The sequence below is a fragment of the Macaca mulatta genome, chromosome 9 (genome assembly GCF_049350105.2).
Source record: "Macaca mulatta isolate MMU2019108-1 chromosome 9, T2T-MMU8v2.0, whole genome shotgun sequence".
In the NCBI taxonomy this organism is placed as follows: Eukaryota; Metazoa; Chordata; class Mammalia; order Primates; family Cercopithecidae; genus Macaca; species Macaca mulatta.
The window spans coordinates 3,752,005-3,768,527 of record NC_133414.1 but is presented as its reverse complement, the minus strand read 5'-3'; the positions used below and the strand labels follow the sequence as shown (position 1 = coordinate 3,768,527).

Sequence of the window (16,523 nt, the reverse complement as noted above, 5' to 3'; positions counted from 1 at the left end):
TGCACTGATCCTGATTGGTTTAGCCGTTGACTTGCTGGTGGATATCTAGGTCGTTTCTAGGTGTTAGTTGTCACAAATAAAACTACAATAAATATTAGTGTGCAAATATTTGTGTAGAAATAGACTATCATTTCTCTTTTCTTTTTTCTTTCTTTCTCCTTCCTTCTCTCTCCTTCCTTCCTTCCTTCCTTCCTTCCTTCCTTCCTTCCTTCCTTCCTTCCTTCCTTTCTTTTTCTTTCTTTTGAGACAGGATCTTGCTCTGCTGCTCAGGCTAGAATGCAGTGGTGCAATTATGGCTCACTGCAGCCTTGACCTCCTGGGCTCAAGCAGACCTCCCAGGATCAAGCAGTTTTCCTACACCTCCCTAGTAACTGGGACTGCAGACACATACCACCATGCCTGGCTATTTGTTTTTTAATTTTTTTTTTTTTTTTTGTAGAGGTAGGATCTCCCTCTGTTGCCCAGGCTGTTCTCAAACTTCTGGGCTCAAGCAGACCTCCTGCCTTGGTCTCCCAAAGCACTGGGATTACAGGCATGCACCTGTCTGCCCAGGTGCTATCATTTCTTTTACAGAAATACCTAGGAGGGAAATGATGGGGTTCAATGGAAAGTATATTTGTAATTTGTAAGGAAATGTCCAAACTGTTTTCCAAACTTGTTGTACCATTTTACATTTCCACCAGCAGTATCTGAGAGTTCCAGGTGTTTTACATTCTCACCAACACTTGGTAGGGTCACCTTTTGATATGCGTGTGTGTGTGCTGGTATCTCACACTGGCTTTCAATTGCATCTCCCTAATTACTCTGATATTCAGCACATTTCCATGTGCTTATTGCCATCTGTGTGTCATCTTTAGAGAAGTGTCTGTCCAAATTGTTGACCCATTTTTGACTTGGAATGTTTGTTTTCTTTTATTTATTTTTTTATTTTATTTTTTTTTATTATTATACTTTAAGTTCTAGGGTACATGTGCACAATGGGCAGGTTTGTTACATATGTATACATGTGCCGTGTTGGTGTGCTGCACCCATCAACTCGTCAGCACCCATCAGGTATAACTCCCAATGTCATCCCTCCTCCCTCCCCATAATAGGCCCCAGTGTGTGATATTCCCCTTCCCGAGTCCAGGTGATCTCATTGTTCAATTCCCACCTATGAGTGAGAACATGCGGTGTTTTGTTTTCTGTTCTTGCGATAGTTTGCTGAGAATGATGGTTAACAGCTGCATCCATGTCCCTACAAAGGACACAACCTCATCCTTTTTTATGGCTGCATAGTATTCCATGGTGTATATGTGCCACATTTTCTTAATCCAGTCTGTCACTGATGGACATTTGGGTTGGTTCTAAGTCTTTGCTATTGTGAATAGTGCCACAATAAACATACGAGTGCATGTGTCTTTATAGCAGCATAATTTATAATCCTTTGGGTATATACCCAGTAATGGGATGGCTGGGTCATATGGTATTTCTAGTTCTAGATCCTTGAGGAATCGCCATACTGTTTTCCACAATGGTTGAACTAGTTTACAATCCCACCAACAGTGTAAAAGTGTTCCTATTTCTCCACATCCTCTCCAGCACCTGTTGTTTCCTGACTTTTTAATGATTGCCATTCTAACTGGCGTGAGATGATATCTCACTGTGGTTTTGATTTGCATTTCTCTGATGGCCAGTGATGATGAGCATTTTTTCATGTGTCTGTTGGCTGTATGCATGTCTTATTTTGAGAAATATCTGTTCATATCCTTTGCCCACTTTTTGATGGGGTTGTTTGTTTTTTTCTTGTAAATTTGTTTGAGTTCTTTGTAGGTTCTGGATATTAGCCCTTTGTCAGATGAGTAGATTGCAAAAATTTTCTCCCATTCTGTAGGTTGCCTGTTCACTCTGATGGTAGTTTCTTTTGCTGTGCAGAAGCTCTTTAGTTTAATTAGATCCCATTTGTCAATCTTGGCTTTTGTTGCTGTTGCTTTTGGTATTTTAGACATGAAGTCCTTGCCCGTGCCTATGTCCTGAATGGTATTACCTGGGTTTTCTTCTAGGATTTTTATGGTATTAGGTCTAACATTTAAGTCTCTAATCCATCTTGAATTAATTTTCATGTAAGGAGTAAGGAAAGGATCCAGTTTCAGCTTTCTACTTATGGCTAGCCAATTTTCCCAGCACCATTTATTAAATAGGGAATCCTTTCCCCATTTCTTGTTTTTCTCAGGTTTGTCAAAGATCAGATGGCTGTAGTTGTATGGTATTATTTCTGAGGACTTTGTTCTGTTCCACTGGTCTATATCTCTGTTTTGGTACCAGTATCATGCTGTTTTGGTTACTGTAGCCTTGTAGTATAGTTTGAAGTCAGGTAGCATGATGCCTCCAGCTTTGTTCTTTTTGACTTAGGATTGTCTTGGAGATGCGGGCTCTTTTTTGGTTCCATATGAACTTTAAAGCAGTTTTTTTCAATTCTGTGAAGAAACTCATTGGTAGCTTGATGGGGATGGCGTTGAATCTATCTATAAATTACCTTGGGCAGTATGGCCATTTTCATGATATTGATTCTTCCTATCCATGAGCATGGTATGTTCTTCAATTTGTTTGTGTCCTATTTTATTTCACTGAGCAGTGGTTTGTAGTTCTCCTCGAAGAGATCCTTTACATCCCTTGTAAGTTGGATTCTTAGGTATTTTATTCTCTTTGAAGCAATTGTGAATGGAAGTTCATTCATGATTTGGCTCTCTGTTTGTCTGTTACTGGTGTATAAGAATGCCTGTGATTTTTGCCCATTAATTTTGTATCCTGAGACTTTGCATGATTAAAAGTAAGACTAGTTTGTAAATTGTAGATAAGATGCCTTTGTCAGATGTATGTTTTGCACATAATTTCTACCAGTCTTTAGATTGAAGATTTAAAACACTTTTGAATTTTGATGAAATTTAATTTAACATAAAACATTTATGACGGTGTTTTGGGTGTCATATTTAAGAAGTTTTTGCCTAACCCAATTCCATAGTTAATTTTTGTATACAGTGTGAGGTAAGGGTTAGTTTCTCTCTATCTTCCTTCCTTCCTTCCTCCCTTTCTTCTTTCCTTCCTTCCTCCCTTTCTTCTTTCTTTTCTCCTTCCTTCCTTCCTTGCCTCCCTCCCTCCCTCCCTCCTTTCTCTCTCTTTCTTTCTCTCTCTTTCTTTCTTTCTTTCTTTTTTCTTTCTTTTCTTTCTTTTCTTTCTTTCTTTTTTTGATGGAGTCTGGCTCTGTTGCCCAGGCTGGAGTGCAGTGGTGCAATCTTGGCTCACTGCAAGCTCCACCTCCCGGGTTCATGCCATTCTCCTGCCTCAGCCTCCTGAGTATCTGGGACTACAGGCGCCCGCCACTACGCCCATCTAATTTTTTTGTATTTTTAGTAGAGATGAGGTTTCATTGTGTTAGCCTGGATGGTCTCGATCTCCTGACCTCGTGATCCACCTGCCTCAGCCTCCCAAAGTGCTGGGATTATAGGCGTGAGCCACTGTGCCTGCCTCTTTCTTTCTTTCCTTCTTTCATTCTTTTCTTTCTTTTCTTCCTTTTCTTCTTTCTTTCTTTCCTTCTTTCTTTTCTTTCTTTCCTTTTATATGCAATGCACATGCTGCCATGTTCCAGAACCATTTCTTGTAATGACTGTCCTTTTTCTATCAAATGCCTTTGCATCTCTGTTAAAAATTGATTGTTTTAAGTGTGAGTCTGTTTTTGTACTGTCTACCATTGATCAGTGTGTCTATCCTTTCTCCAATACCACAACCCCTTGGTTATTTTAGTGTTTGTAATACGTCTTGACATAAGTTCTCCTGTTTTGCTCCTCTTTCTTTTTGACTGGATCACTTTCTTTTTTAAACCTATGACAGTAATAGCTTTCTAAGGAAATTTGGCTGCAGTTTCCATTGATTTTGCATTACTTTACTTCTCTTTTTTCTTTTCTTTTTTTTGGAGATGAAGTTTCACTCTTGTTGCCCAGGCTGGACTGCAATGCCATGATCTCAGCCCACCACAATCTCCGCCTCCTGGGTTCAAGCGATTCTCCTGCCTCAGCCTCCCGAGTAGCTAGTACTACAGGAATGTGCCACCACGCCTGGCTAATTTTGTATTTTTAGTAGAAACATAGTTTCTCCATGTTGGTTAGGCTGGTCTTGAACTCCTGACCTCGGGTGATCCACCCACCTCAGTCTCCCAAAGTGCTGGGATTATAGGTGTGAGCAACTGCACCTGGCCCTACTTGGCATTACTTTTCATTTGTCTTTGTTCATTTATGGGTTATACCAGTAAAACAGTTTTTAATTGAATCTTAAATTCTATCTACTTTGACACACTATTTTATCTATCAGTCAGAAAGAAAGAAGTCTCCGATTGTAAGATGCATCCTGAGATGGAGATGTTAAAATGTTAAACATGTATTTTATATTAATATAAAATGGCCAATTTTAGAAAATTATCATGAAAAGGAACAATTCATCCTGGTTTCATGGTCCTCAGAGAACTGGAGAATTTCTTTGACTTCATGAATGAGCAGAAAATTTCTTTTAGCTAATTTGAATTTGTTTCTGCCTCTCTATAAAGTCTAGTGAACATATCTTTACATTTAGGCAGCTGTATCAGTCCATTTTCACACTGCTGATGAAGACATACTTGAGGCTGGGTAACATAAAGAAAAAGAGGTTTAATGGACTCACAGTTCCATGTGGCTGGGGAAGCCTCACAATCGTGGTGGAAGGCTAAAGGCACATCTTACATGGTGGCAGACAAGAGAGAATGAGAACCAAATGAAAGGGGAAACCCCTTATCAAACCATCAGATTTCATGAGACGTATTCACTGCCATGAGAATATAATGGGAGAAAGTGCCCTCCGTGATTCAATTATCTCCCACTGGTTCCTCCCACAACACATGGAAATTATGAGAGCTACAATTCAAGATGTGATTTGGGTGGGGACACAGCCAAACCACATCAGCAGCCAAACACACAGATGATTTCTGGTGCCATCTCTCACATTTTATTTGTGTTTGTTTTTTTGGTTTTTAGAAGTATCCAGATTTCCTTCCACAGTAACCAATTTGTTGAGTTCACTATGCGTAAAATGACTTGCACAGAGGCATACACATTGTAACTGCTCTTCTCCTTAGGGAGTTCATGTCTTGTAGCCCCACTGGCTTTGAATTTGGGCTAGTCCATTGACCTTTACCGTGACCCCTTTTTTTGCTAGGTTAATCTGCTTATCACCTGAGAAACGTATCAGGTTTATAGTTAAAAAGACATGGGTAATTTTGTGAGGATTATAGGATTATATTTTTGTCATATGGACAGAGCTGAAGCTTGTGGAGGCACACTCTGGGTGCAAGGCATGGTCTGCAGGATTTATGTGTGTGATCTCATTTAAGCCTCATAAGGGTCTTAAAAGGTTGGCCTTCTGGGTCCACGTGCTGTTGCTGAGGCTCAGGGAGGTGAGTGACTTTCAAATGGTCACATGGTGGTGCTGGAGGGGCCAGGATGAAAGCCTGCGTGCTCTCTGGTTCCAGGGCCAGGTCCTTGCGCCCCTTCCATCCCCCCAGGCAGGTTCATCGTGGACTCTGGACACAAATTATGAATCTAAATTGGCAATTCTAGAAGAGTTATTCTACAGCATCTCAATTCTGATACATGAAGCATTTATAATAAACCACAATTTCAGGCTTATCTCTATTTAAACAGAGGGTATTTGGCTGCCAATCTTTTATTCATGATCTACCTTTACTTTTTTTTTGGTGGAGTCTCACTCTGTCACCCAAGCTGGAGTGCAGTGGCACAGTCTCGGCTCACTGCAACTTTTGCCTCCCAGGTTCAGGCGATTCTCCTGACTCAGCCTCCTGAGTAGCTGGGATTACAGATGGGCACCACCACGCCTGGCAAATTTTTGTTTGTTTGTTTGTTTAGTAGAAATAGGGTTTCACCATGTTTTTGTCAGGCTGGTCTTGAACTCCTGACCTCGTGATCTGCCTGCCTCGGCCTCCCAAAGTGCTGGGATTACAGGCATGAGCCACAGTGCCCGGGCCCTTCTTTTATTCTTATGAAATGGTTAAGAAAAATATATATTTTTAATTTCTCAATATTTGGTACTTTTGGTTCTGAAGCTAGGTGGATATTCCAGAGCCTGAAAGATCCTAGCCTGTCATATTATTAGGGACACTTCTACTCTCTGAACTGCTCTTTCTTCCAGGTTTTCCTCCTCCTGCATCTCCCTAGCTATGAGCTTGTGTATTGTTCACGCATATTTACCCTTCACTGAAATCCATTTTCTCCTCCTTTCTTGAAGACTTATTATCCGAGGCTACGAAGGGATATGACAACCATAGATGCCAGCTCATGTGCTCGTCCTTCTTGTATTAAATGCACCTTTTTATTGTGATGCTTTAACATCTTGGGGTCTGTGGACCCTGGAAGGACACCCCTCCCAGGGTTACTCACTCCTGGAGAGCAAACAACTCACCTTTCAGATGCAAACCAACCAATTCAGAGGCAATACCGCCAACCACCTCTTTCACTGGCTCTTACACTCCAGGGCCGCGACCCACCTGCCCTGCACCCCAGTGCCTGGTGCCAGACAACTAGGGATAGCTACTGTGTCCAGAGTCTCCAAACAGATTCAAACCAGCCACCCCCAAGCCTGTCACTCAAGCCCGTCACTCTGCCTCTCCGTTTCTTCCCAGGGAAACCACAAGGGAGGCTCCAGCCCACGTTTTCCCCCAACCCCTTCTGCCTCCTGACCCACCCTAGTGCTTCCCCAGGTGCCCTCATACCAGGCTTGGTGTGCACCTTCCTCTTGGACACTGAAAGTAACAAGCCACCTTTTAAATGATGGTTGTCTCCTGATATATTGGCTTCACCATGCCTAAATAAGAATAAAACATGCATTTTAAGACACTTCTCCAACAAGTATTCCTCTCTTTAGAAGGGAAATATGTGCAAACCAAACTAGAAGAATATATGTCACACATTCTGTATGCTGTGGAAACATGGGTACCCTATAAACTATCAAATTCAAACAGGAACATTGAAGGCTAGAGACTGTGTACTTCCGTATCTTATGCATCAAAATATTTGCTTTGGGAACAAAATGGGTCATCCTTGCTTAAGTGTTTATAAGATAATATATTCATACAAAATGTTTTCCTTTAGCAGGAAGTACCTTACACTGCCACAGCTTTTTTATAATGAATGCACAGTGTGAGTCATTTGTAAAAGCAGAACAATGTTTTTCTTCAAAATCTTACATTTCAAATTTGCTAAAAAATTCTCTGAAGTGGACCATTTCCCAGCACAGATGGTGTTGCACTATGCAAAAACAAAGAGCTATCCATCATGGTGTAGGTTGAAACTCTCTTTTACGATGCTAAGGCAATAATGTCACATAAAATCCTCCACTGGATGCTTCCCATTATACATCTGGTCAGCCAATATGTAAAGGTAATCATGGAGTCTGAGACGTTTTCTAACAATGTTTAACCCGTGTGACATTGAGCTTGAAATGATTAAATGTTCCTGGTAGTACTGGTGTGAGAGTGTGTGTGTGTGTGTATGAGTGTGTGTGTGAGAGTGTGTGTGAGTGTGTATGTGGGTGTGTGAGAGTGTGTGTGTGTGTGTATGTGTGTGTGTGTATGAGTGTATATGTGTGCGTGTGTGTGTGTGTATGAGTGTATATGTGTGTGTGTGAAGCAGACAGAAGAGTCTAACGTTATCACAGAAGGCACACCATGGCGCTACTCAAACGAAGGATTTTCCGTTCCTCTTCTAGCTAGAAAGTGATTTCCTAGTAAAAGTGAGCCTGAAACGCCACCCTTATTGCCATGGTAGAGAGATGAAAACAAACCCCCTACAGGGACAAGTATGCCCAGGTTAGAGAAGCATAACTCCAAAACTACTCGGGGCCTGCAGGGGAGTTATGCAGCTCAGCATTCGTCCCTGGATATGCAGACCACACCTTGAATAAGTTTGTAAGCAACAATTAAGTTTTGAAATAAAGATCTTGAAAGGAGAAGCAGATATTTCCAGGTGGAGGAAGTCTGAGAATTCAGTGGGACTTAGGCAAAAATGTCGTCAGCAGAGAGCATTCCTGGCTGACCAGAAGAGAAGGGTTCTCACTGATCCTTTACTGAAAGAAACAGAGTGAATGGGATCAGATTCTATCTTTATAGTTCATATTCTATTGAGTACTAGAAAGCAATTGTTCCATTATAGTTGTTGTTTTCATGAAGCTTGACTTAGATGAATTGCTTTAAAAATACTGGGTTGACATTACCTGGCAGTGAAGGATGTGGTGTCAAGGAATATAAAACATCGGGTTAAAAACTACCTTAAGAAGTTGGTATTTAAGATTCCTGACTGAGGGTGTTGTGGTACATGAGGTCATATGGTTTGGACCTGTGTCACCACCCAAATCTCACCTAGAATTGCAATAATCTCCACATATCATGGGAGGGACCTGGTGGGAGGTAATTGAAAAATGGGGGCTTTATTTTTTTCCCCCGTGCTGTTCTTGTAATAGTAAGTCTCACGAGATCTGATGGTTTTGTAAAGGGGACGTCCCCTGCACATGCTCTCTTGCCTGCAGCCACGTAAGATGTGACTTTGCTCCTCATTCGCCTTCCGCCATGATCATGAGGCCTCCCCACCCACGTGGAACTGTGAGTCCATTAAACCTCTTTCCTTTATAAATTACCTGGTCTTGGGTCTGTCTTTATTAGCAGCATGAGAGCAGACGAATACATAAGGATACTGCTTTATTTTTCATAACCATCATTACTCAGTCCTAAGTGTTTCTCTTCCTCGAATGAAGACAGTGTTTGCTGTGGAGAGGGAATGAGTTAATGACAACTCCGAACTCTTTGAATGAGCTCCCTAAGATGATGCTGAATCCCGATGAATATCTTTTGGTGCTGGGAGTTCTCTCTGGACATGAAGTCCCTATGTTTATAGATAAATTAGGCCCATAAATACTGAGGTGGAAGGAAAGGAAAAGTCCCTTACAGATGTGTAAATGGATGACTTGACTCAAACTTACAAAAATAAATAAATAAACAAACAAACAAATAAATAAATAAGATATTCCAAGACTTAGGAGCAGTCAGTGTTACCATTAAAGGAGGGCGCTGGCTTCAGTGTTGTCGTGAAGGACACTGGAACGTTGCTGTTTATTAATTTTGGGTTTTTTTACTTAGGTTGAGATTGTTGGCATGCAAAGCACATGTCATCAGCTTTATCTGTTTTAATCGCAGTGAGAAATGGAATTAACTGCTGAACCAAAACCACTGGAGAATAATCAGCACCACTATTTTTCCTGAATCATGGATTTCCTAATCTTCAGAAGACTGGGGCATTTTGACTCATTTGACTACTGCAGTTTCCTCAAATTTTCTTATTAAAACTATTTAAAATAATATAGCAATAAAGAGGAACTTCCAACGACACCTCTTCACTGAATCTCAGCATCTACTTTGTTGAACAAGAATACCATGAATGTTTGATCTTTAGATCATTGAAACTTTTTTCTAAAAATCAGTCATGCTTCATCCAGAAAAGAATTTATATCCTTAAAGTCTCCTTTCACAAGAGATCCGTGGGTGCACTGAGGAACACAAGGCTTTATCTATTAAAGAAGGTAAAAGAATGTCCATGAACAACCTTTTGTTCTCCCAAGTTGATCACCTTTACTAATTACATCCAGCAAGTCCTGGATAGATCCTGATATGACATAACTCAGAATCCTATTGGTCAGTCTGGGGATCTTCTCCTAAAGAAGCTTCATACTGGCAAATACTAGGTCTCAGTAACATGATCCCAATGTGAGCATGGTCTCTTGCACTGACATTTCTATTTTACTGATTTTGTTGTTGTTGTTTAAGTGTTGTGCTGTGTGCCAGGCACCACGCCAAGCCCTTTAGCATTTCTAATTTATGTAATCATCCTAATACCCTCATGAGGAAAGTGCTAGTAGTGTTCCTCCTTGCTGGGCAAGGATCCTGAGAGAGACGCCATCTGCTGATGTGTCCACGGTCCCAAGGCCAGGGGCTGGCAGGGCCATGCCTCTCTGGGTTCTTGGGCCATGGGCTGCATCACAGGCTCTGCTGTTATTCTTAAGGACCTCCTGATATGCAGTCAGTTTTGTATTTCTTTTTTTGTTTGTTTGTTTTTGAGACGGAGTCTCACTGTGTCACCCAGGCTGGACGCCCAAGCTGGTTGCCCAGGCTGGCTCACTTGTTGCCCAGGCTGGCTCACTCTGTCACCCAGACAGTGACATGATCTTGGCACACTGCAACCTCCACCTCTTGGGTTCAAGTGATTCTCTTGCCTCAGCCTCCCAAGTAGCTGAAACTACAGGGATACGCCACCACACCTGGCTAATTTTTGTATTTTTAGTAGAGATTGGGTTTCACCATGTTGGCCAGGCTGGTCTCAAACCCCTAATCTCAAGTGATGTGCCTGTCTCGGCCTCCCAAAGTGCTGGGATTTTAAGTGTGAGCCACCCACCTGGCCTGGTGTTATATTTCTAAATAAAATAGAACATAATTTCTGCATAAAGAGCTTGGGCTGTGGAGCCAGACTTGGGTTTGAATCGAGCTCAGATGCTTATTAGTTGGGTGAAGTTTAGAAACATGGTCACTTTCCTTTGAGTCTTTGCCTTATCTGTGACATAAAAATAAGTCAACTTGTAGGGATAATGACAATTAGAAAAAAATATGCCAAACACTGCGGATGGCACATGATCCTTCGTTGCACTTTGGTGGGACCTGTATAATAATGATCAATTAAATATTAATAATAAGGCAAAAAGGGATAGAAAAAAGTGTTTCTACAAACAAGAGATCTGGAAATCACCACCCCATCCACAAATAATTGGGTCAATAATTGAATGCTGTTTTGTTTTCCAATCCTACCAGCCTCAATGAATATAGACCACCACACCTCTATGCATCAGACACATCCATCCTTTGGTTGAGCGAGACACAGGGTGAGTGAGTCTTACTGCATTTACTTTTCCTCCCTAAAACATGTAATCGCTGTCTTGTTTTCTCGAACTGATCAGTTTCAGAATGGCTTCCAAGATATTCATGGAACAACAAACTATTTATTGGTGGCAGAAATATCGTATCCTCACCCTTCAATGGGCTCAAAGGAAAAAACAGCTGCTCCTTGGGTCTTCATGGGCTCAGCTCTCCATCACTGGCTTCTTGAACAACAGTCCAATCTGTGTGACTGTCTTGATGTTGTATTGTATATTTTATTGAAATACACAGGAGATACACACTCACAGGTGCATATCATATCCTATCCTAGTTTGTGATTTTTCTATCCAAGGTGGTGGCTGTCGTACACTTGAATTTCTGAAGTCACCAGGACAGAGCCTCGGTGCCAGTGGTCATCAGCTGTGTTATCAGCTTTCAGGTATGAACTGCCATCACTTTATTGTTTTCTTACTTGGCATGCCTTTTTATCAATAGTTTTTGGGGTACAAGCGGTTTTGGTTACATGGATAAGTTCTTTAGTGGTGATTTCTGAGATTTTAGTGCACCTGTCACCCAAGCCGTATGCACTGTACCCGATGTGTAGTCTTTTATCCCTCACCCCCACAATCTTCCCCCCGCCGAGTCCCCAAAGTCCATTATATCATTCTTATGTCTTTGCATTCTTATAACTCAGTTCCCACTTATAAGGGAGAACATACGATGTTTGGTTTTCCATTCCTAAGTTACTTCACTTAGAATAGTGGAATGGCCTCCAGCTCCATCTGAGCTGCTGCAAAAGACATTTTATTCCATTTAATGGCTGAATAATATTCCACAGTGTATATATACCACATTTTCTGCATCCACTCATTGGTCAGTGGGCAATTAGGTTGGCTCCATATCTTTGCTATTGTGAATTGTGCTGCTATAAACATGCGTGTGTAAGTGTCTTTTTCATAGAATGACTTCTTTTTCTTTGGGTAGATACCCAGCAGTAGGATTGCTGGATAGAATGGTAGTTCTACTTTTAGTTCTTTAAGGAATCTCCATGATGTTTTCCATAGTAGTTGTATTGATTTACATCCCCACCAGCATGTAAAGGTTTCCTTCTTCACCACATCCATGGCAACATCTATTGTTTTTTTTTTTTTTTTTTTTTTTGATATTTTAATCGTGGCCATTCTTGCAGGAGTAACGTGGTATCTCATTGTGGTTTTGATTTTCATTTTCCTGATGATTAGGGATGTTGAGCATTTTTTATATGTTTATTGGCTGTATATCTTCTTTTGAGAAATGTCTATTTGTGTCTTTTGCGCACTTTTTGGTGGAATTTTCTTTTTCTTGTTTGTTTGAGTTCCTTGTAGATTCTGGATGCTAGTCCTTTGTTGGATGCTTAGTTTGTGAATATTTTGTGGGTTTATTCTGCTGATGATGTCTTTTGCTGTGCAGAAGTTTGTTAGTTTAATTAGGTTTCATTTGTTTACTTTTGTTTTTGTCGTATTTGCTTTTGGGGTCTTAGTCATTAATTCTTTGCCTAAACCAATGTCCAGAAAAGCTTTTACAATGTTATTGTCTAGAATTTTTGTGGTTTCAGATCTTAGATTTAAGTCTTTGATAAATGTTGAGCTGATTTTGGTAATTTGAGAGATGGGGACCCAGTTTCATTCTTCTACGCATTTGCTGTCACTTCTGATATGCATCCAGCAATTTGAGTTGACACTGTACATTAGCCAGTAAGGTAAGTGTTTCTGTTTCTATTTATTCTAAAACTTCACATTGATGGTTAAGAAGGGAAGCAATAGGTCACATTTTAAGCTAAGAAGCCTTTTTTTCATATTTTTAAAAATTAAATACCATGATCACTGTTAAAAACAATCACTTAGGTTTTAATTTATTTAAAATACTGATATGAATGTGCAATATCTCTTCACTGTTCTGTATCTGAACATAAGAGCAAAGCCTAGTAAACTTGACTTGTCTGTCCTAATGGGAAACATGACATTCTTTTAGGATCGACTATAACAGTCTGTAATTTAAATATTGTTAATGTAATACAATGGGCATGTACAGCCAACTAAAATCTGGCAGCAAGAAGGAAATCTCTCTCTCTCTCTCTCTGTGCTCCTTTATTGCAATTGTTTTTAATATTTAAAAGCCACCTTGAAGGAGAGATTCTCAAACAGTTTAGGTTCCGGAAACAAAACTCAGGATAAACGTGACATTTCTAAGAGAACTGGCTTGTCTTGAATGAACATCTCCAAAACAATTTCTGAGCCCTTCGCTTAATGTAATAACAGCAATGGATCTCACCCTGACTAATGCAGGCACCCCTCACTCTGCATCATGGAGGGGAGGCCTCCCGGAAAGGAGCGGTGGACATCAGGTTAAGCAGACAGTTCTCGGAGCACAGAAAGCACAGACCTTCCTTCTCTAGCTACCATGAGAAAGGAGCTCAAAGGGTACGTGAACCTGTCACTTCTTGTGCTAATCCTGAATCCTGTCATTTATGTCATAAATTAATATTTGAGATAGTTTTCCCCTTATTTTGTGTTTCACACTGTAATCAGATCGTGAACAATTGAACTAAAAGTCAGTGTTTATTTTTTTTAAATGAATTAAAGAAACCTTGGCCTATCATTTCTCAAATCTTCCAGGTTATATGGGTAATGTGTTGATCATTTGCCCTACAATCAAAAGCAAATACTTTCTTCTAGGAGAAACAAAGCATGAATATGATTGCATGTTTCAAATCTAAGATTAAAACAGCTTAAAAGTTTTAAGAATGGTATTTATTTGTGGCATTCTGTTGACATTTAAAAAAATAAATTTACAGCAGTTGATGTTGGGGGTGGCTAAATGCAGACTGTGATAATTATTGTCAGCTTACATGGCCTTTTTGATATTGTATTTCTAATGGGCATTGACAGATATCTTTGTATGCATGTTTTAGAGGTGAATAAATATTTAGTTCAATCTGATCACTGTGAGTTTTCTGATTTTGAGCCTTGTAAAATAAGGATTTATTTATACTAAATCCAATATTGTCCTTGGGAAGCAATATTTTACAAGCAAATAGATTACTGAATAGACTATGAGCTAGTACCTAGCTGACTATGATCGAGCCAGTTGGAAGACATTCGTCTCCAAATTCTGGCAATCCCATTCAGTTTACCATTTAAATTAATACATTGTACCAATGGTGGGACTAAGGCTCTATCTTAATGGAGGCATGCACAGGAGAATAAGGAGATGGCTTGGATTAATGTTTCTGTGTTTTCTTTTTTTTCCAAAACATACTTTCAAGATGAGCTCTGATTTTGCTCTGACAGCCTGGTGGTCAGGAGCAAGGTGACAAAGTGCTGCAACTTCTGCGGAGGAAAAATAAGTCTTCCCTAGGAAAGCCTTGGCTTCCCTTAAATAAGGCAGAAGAATGGAGAGTGATCCGCAATGCTGGTTGTGGTGTGGTGACCATTGTGTGGCATTCGTTCTCATAGGTAGATGAATTATTTTATTTGTTAAGTTGAATTTATTTGTGTTGTCTAGTCTAAATAAGTGAAAATGCTCAATGTTTCATTTTGCCCTGAGCTATACCAGTTCTTCCTTTAATTGGACCTTTGAGTATGACATCTGCTCTCCTATTAGGTTGGTGCAAAAGTAATTGCAGTCTTGCCATTATTTTTACACCAACCTGATGTCTACTCTCCAATCGTAAGTGCCAGTGCAGGGGTGCGCTGTGTGTATCCTCACTGGGATGAGTAAGCCCCCTGAGCAGCATCTTACGAGGAGGTCTCTTAGGATCCTTATATGAAATCCTCCCCTTTTTCCTTCTCCCTCTATTCTCTGCAGCCCCGGTCACTATCTGTTACACGATGCATCTGTTTCCTGATTGTCTCCTCTCACCCCTACAGCCTGCACTGTCCAGTAGGGTTGGGATATTTGTTTTGTTTTGTTTTGTTTTCCACTGGTTTTTAATGAATACCTTGCACAGTGCCTGACACCTGACACAAATTCTATATGTATTTTTGGAATGAAGTTCATGAATAACTCAGCATAAAAAGCAGGAGTGGAGACACTGGTTCCCTGCAGAAGTCTTGCAGAATAGTGAGTCTCTTGACTATTTTTGAATTTCACAGACCACTAACATTTTCAACATTTTGGAGAATGACAGAGGTTCATAAATGTCAATTTGGCTAATAAGGATTTTAAAGCAAACAAACAAAGCTATTATCTGATATTACTATAATTTCATAAAAGAGTTTTAAAACTGGTGCCAGGAAATGCCCGTATTTCTGGAATCGGGTGGTGTGCTTGTGTGTGTGTGTGAGGTGCATACACAGTGTATCTGCTTAAGCAAAGGCAACATCTTACTTTTGAACACTATTATTCCATTATTCTGCATGTTGCTCTGAGGGTGTTTGTAGATGAGATTTACATACAAATCCCTGCACTTTGAGTGAAGCAAGTCTTCCTTCCTAATGTGGGCAGGCCTCATCCAAGCAGTTGAGGGCCAGAAGAGAACAAAGGCTGACCTCCCCTGACCTGCCAGGATTCTGTGGCAGGTGGCGCTTGGATTTGAACTCAGTCTCCTCTGGGTCTGTGGCTTGCCATCCACCCCACAGGTTTTGGACCTGCTAAGTCCCCGGGATCTCCTAGGACAATTCCTTAATATCTGTGTCTCCATCCCTCCCTCTCTGTAGGCATCTTGTTCACCTGTCTCTCTGCAGAAGCCTGACTAGTGCATTGGCCTGGGCAGTACTTAACGGGTTGGGAGTGGGCGGGAATGATGTGCGCTTTGAGTGTGGCCATGTGGTGATACAGTTGAAGCGGAGGGGAACTTACAATCCAGCTGTCCAGGGTTCAAGTGTCCACCCTGCTGTTCATTAGTTGGTTGACCATGGGCGGCTCACATAAGCAGCCTGGAGGTAGACTCTGTAAATTGGCACAGACCTTCCCACATCAGTGGGAAAAGATGACCGAATAGAAACACCATTGTTAGGGTGATGGGCGAAAAGCCTGCCTGGTTTTGTTCTTGGAAATCTGCTTCTCGAGAAATCAGGAGAGAGGACTGAAGTTATGATGGCATTGTTAGGTCGTGACCATGTCACAACCGTAAGCATTTATGGTCCCAAACACTCGTCTCGCAAATGTAACCTTACATGCGAGCGCTTCGTAGACTGAACGCTAAATTACCTCATCTGAATTTGCCTGAAGTTACATAACTCTCACTGGATAAAGGTAAGTTTCATAATTCGTATCTAAGATATTTTTGAGAGTTTTTAAAATAAAAATCTTTTAAGACTGAGTGTGTTTGTCTGTTCTTGCGTTGCTACAAGGAAATACCTAAGACCGGGTGATTCATAAAGAAAAGAAGTTTAATTGGCTCGGGGCTCTGCAGGCTGTACAGGGAACGTGGTGCCAGCATCTGCTCAGCTTCTGGGGAGGCTCAGGGAGCTTTCAGTCATGGCAGAAGGTGAAGGGGGAGTCGGCTTCTCCTCTGGCAAGAGCAGGAACAAGAGAGGAAGAGCGGGGG

General features: G+C 40.9%; 1 long non-coding RNA gene across 1 annotated transcript; it reads left to right on the top strand.

Moving 5' to 3' along the window:
- The first annotated feature begins 412 nt into the window (after positions 1-412).
- Positions 413-16,295, top strand: LOC144330989 (uncharacterized). Its single transcript, XR_013397776.1, has 2 exons — positions 413-9,648; positions 10,928-16,295. It is a non-coding gene; the product is annotated as an uncharacterized LOC144330989 (long non-coding RNA).
- Positions 16,296-16,523: the final 228 nt, after the last annotated feature.